We start from the raw sequence: 15,150 nt of genomic DNA, 5'->3' as shown, positions 1-15,150 counted from the left end.
TACTGCCAGATGTGCCGCAAGCAATGCCGCGACCAGAATGGATTCAAGTGCCACTGCGAGAGCGAGGGTCACATCCGCAACATGGAGCTCTTCGCAGAGAAGGGCGACCAGCTGATCGAGGAGTACTCGCAGAGGTTTGAGGACAAATTCATGGAGTACATGCGGCGCTGCTACCGATCGACGAGTGTGCCGCCGAATGTGGTGTACAACCAGATCACGCGGGAGAGGAATCACGTCCGGATGAACGGCACAAGGTGGGCTACTCTCTCGGAATTCGTAGAGCATCTAGGCCAGACTGGGAAATGCAAGCTCGAGGAGACCGAGAAGGGTCTCCACTTGCGATTTCTCGAGGATCCGGATCATCCAGAGACGCAGTTCAAGGAGGGTCTCAAGAGGAAACGAGCTAGCGGCGAGGCTGCGGATATCGAGCGGCACGAGAGGGAGATTCAGCTGCAAAGGGAGCGTTGCCTGATGGAAGTGGGAGCCAAAGGGGAGAAGAAGGAGAAGTCCCAAGGCTTGGAAGACGAGGAAGACGAAGAGAAGCAAGACAGTGTCGAGCAAGAAAAAGATGGAAAAGATGGTGGCGAGGAAGAGAGAGCAGGTCCGACTGGTGATGTGAAGGTGGCGTTTAGTTTCTCCAAGAAGAAAAGCAGCAATCTTCCACCGCTTCCTCGGCCACCAGCGGCAGCAACTTTTGGAGGATCGATTGGCTCGTCCTCGTCGCAAAAAGCTCCTCCGTTTTGCTGGCTGAGCGAGAGATTGGTGGTCAAGGTGATGGCCAAGAAGCTCAAGAGCGGAGCTTACTACAAGAAGAAAGGGGTTGTGAAGAGCGTGGCGAGTGAGAAGGTTACCGGGGAGATTGAGATGCTTGAGGGTCATGGCGAGGTGATCAGGGTGCATCAGTCGGAGCTGGAGACTGTGATCCCACAGATTGGTCGCAGCGTGAGAGTGGTGAATGGATCACACGCTGGCTGCGATGCCAAGCTCGTGTCTTGTGAGGAGGACAAGTTCTCGGTCACGGTGGAGATTAGCAATGGACCTCACCGAGGTAGCATTGTTGGTGGTCTTCCCTATGAAGACGTGTGCAAATTATCTTCTCCTAGTTAATTTAATTGTTCATTCGATGGTTTTTAAAGGTACACCAAATAAGAATTAAATTTATACACATACACATATACACATACACATATATAGATATATGTATATGTATATACATATATATATACACATACACATATACACATGTATGTATAGCCGGGGAAGAGAACTCCTCGTACTCTTACTATCAATTTTCACGTTTGGCCGAAGTTCTTCAATAGGAATCTTAAGGATAATATGTACCATTAGTTAGATTGCTTTATAGTAATTGTTATCTATCATTCTTGGGATGATGCTTAGCAATTATATGAGTTCCCACATGCCTCTAAAGGATGGTGTTGTAGTGGTATGAGCTTATATAATATATATCTACACATATATATACATATATATATACACATATACACATATGAGAGAGAAAATGATGTGAGGTCTAAATATGATGTTGTATATTAATATTAATGGCTGTACACTAAAATTAACTTAATAGGATTTTGATAGCTATTAGATTGGTTTTTATTTGGATTATTTGCTCTTATGTATAAGCTAAATTTTTGAGTTAATAGATATGTACATTTCAGTATTTTCTTTTTATATTCCATGTGGAGGTGAAATATAACTTTGATTGTTCCTAAGGAGTGTTTGGATTTTGGATTTTAGATTAAATTTAGCTTTGCATTGTTTGGATTTCATTTTCTTTATAACTTTTTCAATTTTTTCTCTTTGAATTTTTTTCCATTTTATTCATCTTTATAGTAGAGTAGTAGTTTCTTCCTTCTTTGACTCTAGAGCAACAGTTAGTGTAATTGTTTAATGCTATACGGTTGCAATTGAATAATTAAACTCAGTTGATAATGACATTCATAGTGTATGGTACAACTCCTCATACTCTTACTATCAATCTTCACGTTTGGCTGAAGTTCTTCAATAGGAATCTTGGGGATGATATGTACCATTGGTTAGATTGCTTTATAGTGATTGTTATCTATCATTCTTAGGATGATGCTCAGCAATTATATGAGTTTCCCACGTGCTTCTAAAGGATGGTGTTGTAGTGGTATAATAGTTTAAATGCAGCCACTCATATGAATTGGAGCATTTTCTTAGACATCTTTAAACATATATTTGAACATGCTAACAATTGCGACAATGTCTTCTAACAATTGTATCATCTTTGTCAAGGGCCATTTGAGTTAGTGATGCAATTTAGCATTTTGGGATTGTTTAGCTTAATATATATTGTGAGGAATAAACCTATTATACTTAGTTATTATTGCTTAAACAAGCATTTATCACACTTAAAAATAGCTCAATAAAAATTTCATTAAGGGGGGTTATTCTCCAACTAATTAGAATTTCAACATGAGTACGAATCCAATTTTTTTTCTCATGGTATATGCTTAGTATGGGCTATCTCTAAAACTTTTTTTAAGGTGGAAATTCATATATATTCATTATAATCAAGCGAGAAAAACAGTACAAAAATATAAGCTTAACCATTTTAAAACCCTAGTCAATCACTCTGAGTTTTAGGGCAACTAGGAACCAATAACAAAAAGCTTAATTTCAGCTATAATATATCAATATTGGAGCTAGTTGTTGTGTCTCTCTTCTATAAAGTTAGGTAGGTTATGTATAACCAATCAACTTGAAGCATAGTTTAGCTTGCACTTGTGTGTCTACATTTGTTCTGCATCTGGTCTAAGCCCAAGTTTCATACAATGTGCAAGAAGAAAAGCAGAATAAAAGGTTATAACAATTGAGAAAGCTAATGCAAAGGAAATAAAAAGATAGTTAATAAGAAGAGCTCATGGGAGAAGGCAATAATGAGGCAACTTAAAGTAGAACAAGTAGTAATAGCAAAAGAAGCACAAAAAGTTGAGAGGGAGAAAAAGAAAATCAAAAAATAAATTAGACTTGTTGCAAGGAAAGCTTCAAAGAGTTTTTACAAGCAAGGATTAGAAGTAGCTGTGCAAAAATACAAAATAAGCAACATTTTCCTTTAGTCTTTTCAATAAAACTCTGAGCCAAATCTTGAGCTTGGGAAGGAAATTTTAATGTCAAATAACCCCTAGCATTATAAGCTTGGAAAGCTTCCTTACATGTAACTACTTCTACTCATTAATTTTTAATTGATTTTGCATACCTCACTTATAGTAATTTTATGGAAGAAAGACAACAAACAGCCCCAATATTAATATATTGTGGCTGAAACTAAGTTATATATTCGAAAAAAAAGAGAGCTAACTCAATTTGATAAACATAACAAGGATATACTCCACAACTTTTTTCCAAACTTAAAGTAGTTACAATTAATTTGGTAAAAGGTGGATGAAGACTCAAGGTTTTAACTGATTAAATTTTTTTATTAATTATAATGAATGTAAACATTCTAATCTATCTCTGTTCTTATAAATCCAATAATATAAACTTGTTAATCATATTATACAAATTATGTGGTGCTTTTTTTAGATTTTTTTTGCATTTTTTTTCAAAATCTTTTAATTGTGTAATCAATGTCTTTATTGAGAAATGGATTCTTCACATTTATTTGATGAATGTTTAGATCACAAAAAGTTGTAATGGCAAATAGAAGTGAGCTTGGCCATAAAACCCATCCCTTTAAGAATATCTTTTGGTTATAATTTGTGCTTTAAATTTAATAATTAACTTTAAATATATTAAAATATAGCTTGTATATTTAGTTAAGAGCTAAATATTGTTACTAAAATTTAGAGTGCATCCACTTGAGTGTCTCTACCAGTGACTTAATAGTCTTGGTTGCTTCTTCATTAACAATGCTTTTTTAATTAGAGTGTGTGGCTCATCAACAACAATTACTTTATAAGTAGTAATATAATAAATATAGTTGCTTCCAAGATGTTGAAAAAGATATTATTTAAATGCTATAAAATTGCAAATTTGTCAATATGATTATTCTGAATCATCATTTAATTTTTAGATTTTGAATTTGAATCAAATAATGAGTATGATGATTCAATTGATTATATTGCAATACTAGCCACTTGCTGAAAGAATAAATCATTTTTCTCTAAGAAGCACTCAAAAGAATTATCTACTTTAAATTTTTCTAAAATTTAAATTAGTATTTATATACTCATGATATATAATTAAGCCTTCTTTTTGCATCACTTTTGACTTTGAGAATGCCAATTATTAAATGATAAATTTTTTCAGGCCATATATACAATCATATCATCCCCTTTTTCTTTTTTGGTGATGCACAATCTGTATCTTGTGGAGACACAAACCAATCAAAAGTTTATATAGTAAATAATTAAATATGATAGAAATTTTTGTCATTTAGAATATAACCAAATATTGTACAATTTTTAGATTTATTTTAAAACTTATATTAAATGTTTATATTATTTTATTTGACCATCTAGAAAGTTTATAATAAAGATATACAACTATGTAAGTAGCTTCAATTTAGAACTTAAACTCATAACTTTTCTTTTTCTCTAAAATAAATAAAGTGGTAAAATAAAAATTGTTCTAAATACACATTAGTTTGAGACTTTCTTAAATTCAACCAAAGATGCCACAACTATTGAAAGGAGACTTCACTACAACTTTAATGTGTTTCAATAAACAATATGTAATATCATTTAATTACACTATTTTTCCTATGTTTTTTTTATGATAACAAAGGGAAATAACATATAGTGAGATAAATTTTTACTTAAAAATTTATGATAAAAATTGAATATGCCTAATTTTATTTTTTATTTATAAATTCTATAAGGAAAGAATTTCAAGAGCATATGTTGTAAATCCATGTTTATTTTTGTGAATTCATTAATTATGAGTTAAATATATTTGCTATGATCATGAACTTCAATTAATGAATACCAAATACCAAATTAAACTTGTTATTAAATCCTCAAAGAACAATATTTGGCAATGGTTTAAAAACCTTTCCAAATAGACAATTTTATATTTAAGTGTTCACATTGTAAGTAACCAAAAGGAACAATTTAAGAGACAAGTTCAAATATAGAGATAAATGGCCTATGAATAAAAGTTTTAATTAAGGGTCTTGGGATATTTAGGGTTAATTGTCAAGTACTAGCCTCCCAGGAAATTCATATTTAAAAGTTTACATTTGGTATCAAAATGGTCTCGAGTCTAACTTTATTAGTTGGATAGAGGAACCATATGATATATTCAAATTGACATTTAAAAAGTCTAATGTGCCTTTGGCTAGTGGAAAAATTTGATTAAAAGCCTATATCGTAAAAGAAAGAAAAAAAAAAAAAAAGAGTGAAAGAGAAAAAGAAGAGAGGAGTGATATTCGCTATTATGCTTGCTTCATTTGATTTTGAGACACAATAAATACATAGAGAGTAAGAAAGAAGAGTGACTCTAATCCTTCAATCCTTAAGAAAGCTTTTGTCAAGGTCATGAGCAAAGATAGGTTTAACATCACTTGAGTATTTTAAATCTTGAGTATATGGACATGTATTGATGATGGAAGGCCAAAGTAGAAAAGAGATAAGGATAGGGTTTGAGTGCTCCTTAACTAATCATATATGGTGGCAACCACCATTTCTTCTTGTTCTTGAATCTCAAAGTTTGAGTCTTAAGACTCAAGATGATGCTTCTAAATGCAAAGTTGATTTCATGTGCTCCTCTTTTCTCCCATGACTAAACTAAGCTTTGTCTCAAAGCTCTTATTGCTCTATGGCATTGGGCTGTTTTGTTGCTGTTGGGAACCCAGAGAACTCATTCTTGAACTTGTCAAGCTTCTATCAGAATTCATCATCATTGTTGTTGTGATCACTCTCATTGCTATCATCCATTATTAGGGCGTGGCCATCGAGAGAGAGAGGGAATATTCTAGTCCTTAGAATATTCCCCATCTTCCTTGTATAAAACCCTTGCCCCACAGGGGCAAGGGGGGGCATTTTTGTGAAGAGTATTGAAGCATTTCTCGTGTTTGAGCGAGCGTTGGGGGAGGTGCCCCTCCTTCCCCCAACAAATGGTGAATCCGGCGTGACGCGCAGCACTTTCGGAGACATTATTTCTCTCTTTCTCTTTTGGCTGCAGAATTTGGGAAGGAATTTCTTGTTCGTCTTACGGTGGTTTTGTTTAATCTTGGGTGTGCTAGATAAGTTTGAAGCTCCTCTTTCTAGCAAGGTATGGCACTCATCAAGCGGTGTTGTATTTAAAGAGATACAACGTTTCTTAGCTTAGTTTGAGGAACAATTTAGGGTTTTCACTTTCTCGCCTAGATCCTTGGCCCAATTTCTTAAAGTAATGCATTTGGGCTTATAAATCTGGCCTAAATCTACGAGTTGATTCTTGGTGCTAGATTTGGCCAAATTGGTAGCATGTAGAAGGATTTTCTTCTCCAGCTAGATTGGGTCATTTTTGTAGTAGGAATTTGTGCCTCTTCGGGCTTTGTTTTGGATGCTGCTTGTCTCTAGAGGTGCTCCTGGTCCTAGGTTTTCCGAAAATACCAATGGTGTCTTATTATTAATTTACATCAGTGACATGCAAATGTTTTTCCACAATATTCTTGGATTTTGGGGAATATTGTAGATGGGGCTAAGCCCTTTCCAACGAGCCCACCAACAGTTAAAATGGGGAAGGATCGAGACCAGAGGACTCATTTTTCTCTTTTGGGCTAAACTTTGTTGGGGGTTCCTTGAGAACGAAGCAATCTTCAAGGAGCAGGAGCAGGCGTAGGAACAGGAACAGGAGTTGGCGTAAAGTTAGGAGTCAGTGTTGGAATATGCGGGAGTAGGAGCGAGAGGAAGGGGTTACCGGTTACAGGTTACAGGTTCCTAGTTACTGGTTACTAGTTACTGGTTACCAATTACCAGCTACTCTGAGAGGTCAGCACTTACTCTACAGGCCAACGGTTATATGTGCTCATCACAGGCATTTTGGGCAACTTTGAGCAACTTGAGCGCTAGCTTATAGTCTTCTTGTTCCTGTCAACCCAGTTGCCTTGACCAGGCATTTGTAGTGTTTAGGGTATTTAATGCTGGTACAAACTAGACGTGCAACAAATTGGCACCCTTTTACCATACCTCAAGGCCCTAAGGTACGGAGTAAACTTTCTAATATTCAAAGGTAGTTTAGGTATGACACAACACCTTCTCGGGCCGAGTCCTCTTCATCCTCAGCAGATTCTAGTGACTTAGATCTACGAACTATGGTGTAGCCACCTTTAGTTTGACCTCAACTCCATCTTTTGCAAAAGAGGAGTGATTTGCCGACCTTCTCAGGTGTTGGAACAATCTCTCCAACATTGCATATCAGTCGCTTTGATTACTATTGCACGACAAACATGATCGTCGATGATGATTGTATGTGCCATGACTTTTTGCAGTCTCTCGAAGGCAAAGTAGGAACTTGGGCAGATTCTCTCCTCCTAGAGGACCGGACAGACTTCCAGACACTACTTGCTTCTTTCAAAGAACGTTTCGTTGAAGAAAAACCCACAATTGTTGACCTCTTTTCGTTCCGAAAGGGTGCTCACAAGTCTGTTCCTAACTATATCACTCAATTTTGAGCATACTGGAAGCAGTGTTAGGATCGTAGAGTGGTCCAAGATGAGCAACAGGGGATCACGGCATTCACAGCAGTTCTGCGGGGGAACTTGTAGCAGAAACTTCTTAAGAAGACATTCAAGTCTTGTCGCGAGGCATTTTCGTTAGCCACAAAGCTGGAAAGAGAGCTCCTTGTCAACCTGGGGATCGCTAAAGTTGATTTTGACCAAGCTATCACCCCGTCAGAGTCACCTTGTGCAGCTATTCGCCTGTCCACACCAAAGCCTGTCGCTATTGAGTATACACCTCTGGCTATTGAAAACTTTGCCAACGAGATGCGGCAGCCGAAGGAGATCATTCTTCAGCAGCAATCACACCATGACAAATTGCTCCAAGAGCTAGTGGAGTCCAGGAAAGAGGCTGCTATAGCTCAGGAATATAGATTTAAGTCCCGTTGGTGCACTCACTGCGAGACAAACACACACAACACGCAGCACTACTTCAAGCTTCACCCAAAGCTTCAGCTTCCATCTTCTCAACGTGTCCAACAACATCCCTTCACTGATAATTCCACATCATCTCAGAGTCCAGAGACATATCAGGAGCAGTTGGAGCGACAAGCAATTGAGGCAGCCCCTTCGTCACGCAAAGGCAAGGCACCAGCCTCATCAGTCAACACGATTTTGGTAGCCGAGGATCTCTATAGGCAACAGCAGCAAACCGCAGCCACTCAAGCCCAAGTGAAGAAGAAGGCAGCCGCTCAGCCCGGCATCGATCCCCCAATGTCGATTGAGAGTGAATCTTTGTCAGCACCAAATCCAATGACATAGAGGGTGGCTTGTAAGCTCCCCTTCAAGTCACTACTCTCTTCTCCCCCTGAGATCTCATCAACATCTATTCCTATTCTAGAGATGGTTCTTCAATAGCTGGTTGACACTCCTGTCACCTTTTCGCTCCAAAACATGTTGAGTCTTATCCCAAGATTTGGCCAGCATTTAGAGGAGTTTGCAAGGTCAGGAACACCAAAGAGCACTCTCAAGAGGACTCCTCAAGAGGTGCACATTGTCGACATGACAAAATATGGTGGGGATCCTGGTCCATTCTTCGTCCTGGTGCAGATTGGTACTTCCTCTTGTAGGATGGATGCTTTGGTTGACTCTGGTTCTAGAAGCAACATTATCTCTCTTGAAGCTGCCCTCTCATCACAGCTACAGATCACTGAGAGCTCCTCCATCGTGCTCAAGACCTTCGCCAACCACACTATTCCTCCAACAGGCATTTGCTGTGGTGTCAAAGTCTTAGTGCAGGGTGTTAGTTCTGAGGTAAATTTCCTCATGGTTGACTACCAACATTTTGGAATGTCCTTTTTGAAGGACTCTATCATCCTTGGCCGCTCATGGCAAGTCACAGCCCATTGCATCATTAACAGCACATAAGGCAAGATGGAAATTAGCGATGGAACCCATAGCGCCACCTTTCTCAACAACCACAGCAGAGTTTTTTCTCAGCAAGCCCAGCAGGCTCAGACTAAGATGGCCTTCACACCACACTTTCCTCTTGAGCTCACAGAGGTTTTTCTTGAGTTGGCGGTGGAGTCGACCATCTATATGACGAATGCTTTCTCATGCAATGCAATCGATGTTGCTAGAGGTGAGTCAAATAGCCTCACTCTCTTTATTTGAGAGTAAGGCCAAGCCTTTAGCCATGCCCTCTTTATTCGATGGTGGGGCTTATAGGGTACAGACTCCTATATCCAGCTTTTCGGAGTGTTTCTTGACAAAGGAAGGGCTTCTCAATTTGTTTCTTGTATGGGACCAACTCTCTCTTATGGAGCTTGAGGACACAATCACTCCAGAACAAGTCCATCTTTCACAAGACACAGCCGAACTCAATCCTCCTCAGCAATTGTCTGAGGTGTCACACAGCCAGCATCTTCCTACTAAAATGACTCTAAGCGTATTTTGCCATGCTGTTCCTTGGAGACAGAAGATGACATCCAGACACACAACTGGTAGAAAGAATCAAGTCAATTGAACGTGCTACATGCGAGTTATAGCTCTTTGAGTTCAAAATTTCCTACCATGGAGCTCCCGGTACAAATCCAAGTGTATTACACTGAAACTTTAGCACCAAACTTGGACTTGACTTCAGTGGAGGAACTTCCTCCACTTGCAGAATACTTGGCCATAGTCTTTGCATTGGAAATTGAGCGCTTAGAGCATTAGAAGCAAAGAGAACAACAGACAAAGACTCCAGATCCAACAGCAATGTTCTTGCTAGACTTGCCAAAGACGGTCTTGCCAGATGTGGTGTCCTTTATTTGAAGAAGAGGACACTCCTATGATTACAGCTTATTTTGACGGTGCTTTCTACCCCAAAAACCAAGTTGCCGGCATTGGAGTTTAGATGATTGATTCTGCGGAGAACAAAGTAGCTGACCTCTCTATTACTTTGCCAGCAACATCAGCTAATGAAACAGAGTACTTGTGGCTATTAGTGCCATGAAGTTGGCCACAGATCTCAAGTTTAGGCAAGTCACTTTCGTTGGAGATGTGCAACTCATCATACACCAACTTATTTACTCTTTGATGGCATTTGTAGGAATTGTCCAGACAAAGCATCGAGATCAACTGTGGAATGTGTGGGCGTCGTCCGACGAGAATAGAGTACGAGATCGAGGTCGTGTCCTGCATTTGTTGGAGGACTGTGAGTAAGATGTGGAACGGAAATTGATGCGCTTGGGTTTCAGTTTCTGAACCCTCCCCTCCCTCTTCTCAAATCAGAACTTAAATATCTATGTACGGTACCCGACATTGGATTTCGGTTGACAAGTACGAAGTCCTACATAAACCCAAGCCAAACAAACTGGAAGAAGTACGAGGGTTACAACAACATCCTTATGGAGCGTTTTGACTGCTTTCCAATTCTACGTGAAAGCAACGGTTCAGGCAGGAATTCCAAAGGTGGCGGAGGGGAGTATGGATGTGTATGAAGTCATGAAATTACCTGCGCCTGCCAGGCTGTATACCCTAAACTTCATGGTTTTGCTTGTCTGATCTTTCTCTTCTTTCTAATGTGGACACCTCAGATGCAGGAAAAATCCGAAGGTAGATCAAAGGCGGCCAAATGAAATCTCTGCTGGTCAGGTGATGCCTTGGGAGTTTCTGCGTCCAGAGAGCAGCACCGCACGACAACCCTGTTCACTGTCCCATTGTTGAAGAGGAGGATGTTGAGACAGACCAGCTCTATCGGCTTTGACGCTGGGCTGTGCTTCAGCGATCACGTTGTCGATCCCAATCTCGCGAGCGATTGGCAACGTCCAGCTTCCTTGAAAGTTGACGACCGGGAGCGATGTGCGATCCAGTCGACTTCAAAAAAGTCATGGGGTGTGAACTACAACGACAAACGTGAACATGGACGGTAAAGTTATTTGCTTTATGGAGTTGTATTCTTAACTCCTTATACCAGACTGCCAAAGGTAGAGAGCCAGGGAAGTGCAAAGACATCAGTGCAAACGAGCTTCAGATGACTCAGTAGTGATTGTGAATGAAGAAAAAGATGGATTGGAACAAGTTCAGATGACCACCCGTGATCAACTGATGGCCGTGGAAGAGCATGCGAGTGGACACTGGCTGCCAGGGATGACTTAGAGGATTCAGGACTGAATCTTCAATGCAATGGTCATCTCCATGCACGTTCAGGTAGAAACTCATCTGCAACATTGACTAGTCACTTTGGCTGATCATGGCAAAGAAGTTACAGGCCATGGTGTGGGACATGCAAGAGCAGGGAGTGGGCTGCAAAAGATGGTGGCTGGAAAGACACAAGCTCCTGTTGCAAAGCAGGACTGCTCGCGATCAAAGAGATGAGGTAATTTTGTTATTTGGCCTGGAAGGACATGATGCTTAATGAAAGCCAGCACTAATGCTGTGTATGCTTCCACAGTCATATTTTCAGCCTCACGTTGGCCCTTCTTCGTTCCTTCTTTTTCGTTGGTCTTCTTCTACTTCAGTCTGGGCATAGTCCAGCAGTTAGATGATGATATGTGTAAACGCATCAAGACAGGCATACCTCAGCTATGAATCCTTCTCTTGCTTCGGCAGCTTACCCCCAACCCTTCTTGCTTAAAAAGAGTGAACACAACAAAGATATCATGCCTCTCCCTTGTCCTGACGCATTATTGTCTTTATTCGATATGTCAGCAGGAATTGTCACGTCCAATGATGCAAGTTGGTTTTCAGTCATGAACCCCATGACTGGCGCCTTGAAGCGGTTGCCCAAGACGGTTGCAGGAGAAGTTTTTGCTGTCCTGCGGCTCCTGCGACTTAGTCGTGTTGGGCTATGTGTCGGTGTCTCTTTGGGTGTCCGATGAGGATGGCAGGTGCCCCACGAACCAGAACCACCACGAATTACCGGGTGTTTTTTCAGGTGGACGTGCAATACGCGCAATACGCCTCCTGTTGCGACTCAGTGAGTTTGGGCTACACAATCAGTGGCTACAGCCGGGCAAGGGACGCATGGGCGTTTTGGCATTTCAAGTCGTTGCCCCCACTGCCGCCGGAAGGAGGTTCGGATGATGCGGGATCGGTGTATGGCAGGCTGGACCACCGGTCCAAGCTGATGGCAGCAGGCATTGTGGTTGTGGGGAAACACGCTGGTGGTGTGCCCTTCGCAAGGCCTTGCTTCGCTCCAAAGTGGATGGTCATCGTGGAGGCGGCTGATGAAGAAGCTGATGAGCAGCAGCTGGAGTGGACGATTGTGTCCAGCATCGATGTGAGAGGCTTGTGCAGGAACGTGGAGCCCCATCACCTGCTTCCTTGCAAACGGGCTAACAACATGCTCTTTCTCCACTTGTTGGACCGACCGGTGGCCTTCAATCTGGACACTCGTGCTTGGCATTTGCACGTCCCTCGTTGGAACGTGAACCGAGAAGAGTCCGTATGGAACGTTGCCTACGTTCCCAGTTTAACTGCTCCGCCTGACAACGACGGCCGAGTAGAGAGTTCGCGGCAAACTGGAACCTGGCCGCCTGGATGCTTTCTGGATATGCCCGGAATGGGCATCTGGACAGAGCCACAGACAGATGTTTCGTTTCGAATTGCCGGTGAGGGATCTGGTTTCGTGGAATGTCATGCTTTCCGCGTAGAACACCAGGATGATGAATTGCGTGGAGGAGGCGATGGCGGTGTTCGAGGAATCCCCGCAGCGGGATCTGGTGTCGTGGAACTCGATGCTAATGTTGTATGCCCGGAACGGTCACGCAGACGAGGCTAGTCAGATTTTCGGTGTGATGCCTCAGCGGGACGTATTTCGTGTGTTCTGCTTCTGTAGAGATCTCAAAGGATCGGAGCGCGTCTTTGAAATGATGCCCGAGTGGAGCTCTGTGTCGTGGACGGCAATGCTGGCCACTTATGTCCAAGTCGGAGATATGACTCAAGCATCGGCATTTCAGCTGCAGATGACCCGGAAAGGCATTGCTTCTTGGAACACAATGCTGGCTGGGTATGCCCAGAACGGGTATCCCAGGCACGCCATGGAAACCTTTAGCAAGTTGCCGGATGAGACATGTTTTCTGTTGTCTTTGGCCGGATCGGGAAGCTGGAGGCTGGTAGGTCTTGCTTTGTGAGTCTGATGTTTGATCACGGGCTGAAGCCTACATTATTGCTGCATGATCGATTTGTTAGGGCGGGCGAGTTCTTTGAGAGATGCTGAAGCTCTGCTGCTTAGTATACCTTACCAGCCAGATGAACTGGAATGGGTACTTGGCTGCTATGACGGCGTCCTTGTGAGTCTTTTATCAGCTCTAAGACTCACAGGGACGCCGTCATAGCAGCCAAGTACCTTAACTTAAAACCAAAGTCAAAATTTCATGCCTCTTGCCCTAAATTAATATTGATAAACTATACGATTTTAAAGCGTATTTTAGTATGCAAGTCAGCTAAACTAAACTAAAACAAAAAATTAGGGGGTTGCCAGGATTCGAACCTGGGGATAGGTTTATTCCTACCTGGTGACATAATTATTTGGAGATTATTCCAAGTATAGAAAATACAGGGTATTAGGGCAAGCGATTTTCTGACATAAATCATTATTAAGTAGGCCCTAATTTTAGAAGCCTGTGCATTTGTATTCGCGCTTAGAGGAGGCGTCGATCGATCATCCAGGTGAGTTGAGGAATTAGTGAGCAGTCTTCAGCTATGGATCAACAATCAAGAATGTCTCCTCTCATTCTGGTGGAGAAGAGTGCGGCCAAAAAGGCACTGAATGCGCTCACCAAGTCGATGCTAGAAGGTGTGGCAGGATTTTTCCTGTTGCACAGCTGGTGCGGCCGGAAAAATCCTGCCGCCATTTTGGTGCGACCAAAAACTTAAATGTTTTTTAAGTAACATTCAGGACAATTTGAGCTTGTTTCTAAATCGATTTTTAGAAAAATGTATTTTCAGAGTTTGTCGAAGATTTGTCTGAAAGTTCCCGACTATTACGCAAGAACGTTGTAAGGGTTGAGAATGCCTTTAGGATCCAAGAGCTTCTTCATGTTCTTCATCAATTGCACCTAGTAAGGGAAAGCTTATCAGAAAAAAACCAAGTGCTGATTATTTACGGATTTAGGGCTTCTGCTGTAATGAATTGCGTGAGCTTTCGTCTGCACCTTTGTGATCTCGATGAGGAGATAGAACAGTTCATTTACAGTAGGCAATGGATGACAATACTGATCTATTATGAGTGACTGAAGATCAACTAATAACAAAAAACTAAAGAACGAAGAAGGTTTACCTCATCAAAAGCAAAGGGTTGAGTTCATGGCATCGAGATTCAGTATAATCTGCTTGATTATATATCAAATTGCAACATTCTTGGAAAATTAAAAGATATCCAATTACCTCATCAAACAGAGGAACACTTCCTCCAATTAGTCCAGTGTGACCAACTTGAGAAACCTGATTTACTACTGTAGCAAAGTATTTCCGAAACCTTCATCCACAATTTACAAACTAAATCTAGTTCACACCTGATTCGTGGTATGTGGACGAAGCAGTAGGCGACTAGAACCCTTAGACTTGCGCATCTAGTCGGTGTCCAGTTCATCCTGATCACAACCTTGTATGATTGAACAGAAGAGGAACTCGCATTTATGAGCTCTCACTCAATCCACCTTGAACTGTACCAAAAACGAAGAAAAATGATCAGAAAAGAACCGGACGAATCCAACGATTATTGGATACGTACCAATTCATTGCAGAAGCCTTCCAGCCAGATCTTGAGCGCATTTTCACTGAAGAACCCTAAAGTAGAAGACATTTTATATAATTTTTTAAAATAATTGCACGTTGTTTGAGGGATATTCTTCCTGCTTGAACCGATCACATCCGCTTACTGAGACTCCAGTGGGTCATTCAGCTCGTGAATTTTTTTGTCAAAATTCAAATTTGACTTACCTAGAGTAGTCGTTTGCCGTTTGGGAAGTAATCTCTAAACCTGCATTGCTTGGACCTCGGATTCTGTCGAATCTTTGCTCTCATACATTTGA

At 41.1% G+C, this 15,150-nt stretch overlaps 1 long non-coding RNA gene across 2 annotated transcripts; it reads right to left on the bottom strand.

Moving 5' to 3' along the window:
• Positions 1–14,434: 14,434 nt before the first annotated feature.
• Positions 14,435–14,883, bottom strand: LOC9652212. Of its 2 annotated transcripts, XR_002991977.1 has the most exons (3): positions 14,850–14,883; positions 14,632–14,781; positions 14,435–14,571 (listed from the first exon to the last, which is right to left on the bottom strand). It is a non-coding gene; the product is annotated as an uncharacterized LOC9652212 (long non-coding RNA). The 2 variants fall into 2 exon arrangements; XR_002991976.1 differs by having other exon boundaries at positions 14,435–14,781.
• Positions 14,884–15,150: the final 267 nt, after the last annotated feature.

This window comes from Selaginella moellendorffii, unplaced genomic scaffold, assembly GCF_000143415.4.
Source record: "Selaginella moellendorffii unplaced genomic scaffold, v1.0 SELMOscaffold_7, whole genome shotgun sequence".
Lineage (NCBI taxonomy): Eukaryota > Viridiplantae > Streptophyta > Lycopodiopsida > Selaginellales > Selaginellaceae > Selaginella > Selaginella moellendorffii.
Note: the sequence above shows the minus strand (reverse complement) of the source record. Positions and strands in the feature narration are given on the sequence as shown.